The sequence below is a fragment of the Humulus lupulus genome, chromosome 4, assembly GCF_963169125.1.
Source record: "Humulus lupulus chromosome 4, drHumLupu1.1, whole genome shotgun sequence".
Classification (NCBI taxonomy): Eukaryota; Viridiplantae; Streptophyta; class Magnoliopsida; order Rosales; family Cannabaceae; genus Humulus; species Humulus lupulus.
In genome coordinates, this window is record NC_084796.1 from 100,633,793 (window position 1) to 100,636,057 (window position 2,265).

Below are 2,265 nucleotides of genomic sequence, written 5' to 3' on the forward strand. Positions count from 1 at the left end.
GAGAGTGGCAAGGAATATCCTCTTCGGTACATAACACCATCTGTGACGCCCCACGTCACTATGGCTCCTTTCTGGAATGACGACTGGCCCTACAAACCAAGACAAGTCTTTCCAGCGTGCTTTGTCCTCACTTGCACACTTCTTGGGAAAACTTCCCAGGAGGTCACCCATCCCTAGATTACTCCAGGCCAAGCACGCTTAACCATGGAGTTCTCAAGTGATGGGCTACCGAAAAGAAGATGCACCTTCCTGATATAGGTAGTACCCATCAATCCATTTAAGCCCTCTTCAACTGTGTAGTCCCATACCTACACAGTCTTAGAATCATTACACTTGACCTTCCCCAGGCGGTGTGGGATTGCACAGCTTACCCGGTCTTTCCCCTTACGGAGCACGGGATTTTGACTGTCACACCATCGACCAGTATGTACCTAGCGGCTCGCCTTTGTAGAGTTCTGGCTTTGTTTCTATCTATTGGCAGCGTACCATTTGTCAGATACCCCAAATAAGGTGCCATCCATGTATCTTCCATTCGGATCTCCATACTGGATTCGACCGCTTGTATGCTTGGCTTACTCAGTTTTTCTACTGGCACAATGTTCAAAGTGTCAGCATCCTTCGCGCTCGCGAGTTTGGCTAAGGCATCTGTGTTTGAATTCTGATCTCGCGGAATTTGCTGGGGGGTGTACTTAGTGAACTGGGCTAGCAGGTCTTTTGTTTTATTTAAGTAGGCCACTATTTTTAAACTTCGTGCTTGATATTCTCCTAGAACTTGATTCACCACCAGCTGTGAATCACTATAGATATCAAGTGTCTTTATGCTCATATCTTTCGCCATTCTCAACCCAACGAGGAGTGCTTCGTATTCCGCTTCATTATTTGACGCGGTGAAGTCGAACCTGATGGCGCAGTGAAATTGATGCCCTTCCGGCGTTATCAATATCACTCCCGCTCCAGCGTGGGATTCGTTGGATGACCCATCCGTGAATAACTTCCACGAAGGAGCTTTGTCTTGAGGCTCAGGCGCTTTAGGTTGTTCGCACTGTTCGCTGTCTGGGAGTTTGGTGAACTCTGCAATAAGGTCGGCCAAGACTTGTCCCTTGACTGCTGCTCGCGATGAATAAGTCATGTCGAACTGCCCTAATTCGACTGCCCATTTTAATAATCGCCCAGCCGCCTCTGGCTTTTGGAGGACTTGCCGAAGGGGCTGGTCAGTTAGAACTGTAATAGGATGGGCTTGAAAGTAGGGGCATAGCTTCCTAGAGGCCAGGATTAAGCAATATGCTAACCTCTCGATTGGTGGATATCTCAATTCTGCCTCGATCAGTCTCTTGCTAACATAGTAGACTGCTTTTTGTACGCCGTCTTCCTCTCGCACTAGTACCGCGCTAGCAGCAACTTTAGTAATCACCAGGTAAATAAACAAAGTTTCTCCTTCGATTGGCTTTGATAAGATGGGAGGTTGTGCCATATGGGCTTGCAAGGCCTGGAAAGCTTGCTCGCAGTCTCCTGTCCATTCGAACTTCTTATTTCCTCTAAGTAGATTGAAAAAAGGGACACACTTGTCTGTTGATTTCGAAATAAATCTACTTAGGGCTGCGATCCTCCCGGTTAAGCTTTGTACATCTTTGATCCTTTCTGGCAACTTCATGTCGATCAGGGCTTTTATCTTGTCGGGGTTAGCCTCGATTCCTCTTGAATTTACAATAAACCCCAAAAACTTCCCTGATCCAACTCCAAAGGAACATTTAAGGGGATTTAACTTCATTTGGTATTTGTTCAATACATCAAAGCACTTCTGTAAATCCCTTACATGTCCTTCTGCCTTCTTATACTTTACCAGCATGTCGTCTACGTATACCTCCATGTTTACTCCGATCAGCTCCTTAAACATGTGGTTGACTAGCCGTTGGTAAGTCGCACCTGCGTTTTTCAGTCCGAAGGGCATTACTTTGTAACAGTATACGCCCGTATCGGTTCGAAAGATGGTGTGATCCTCGTCAGGGGGATGCATGCTAATCTGGTTGTAGCCTGAATATGCATCCATGAACGAGAGGATCTCGTGCCCTGTAGTTGCATTGACCAGTTGGTCGATCCTTAGGAGTGGGAAGCAGTCTTTTGGGCAGGCTTTATTGAGGTCTGTAAAATCCACGCAGGTCCGCCACTTGCCATTAGGCTTGGGAACCAGCACTAGATTGGAGACCCATGATGGATAAAATGCCACCCTGATGAACCCATTCTCCTTTAGTCTTTCAACTTCTTCTT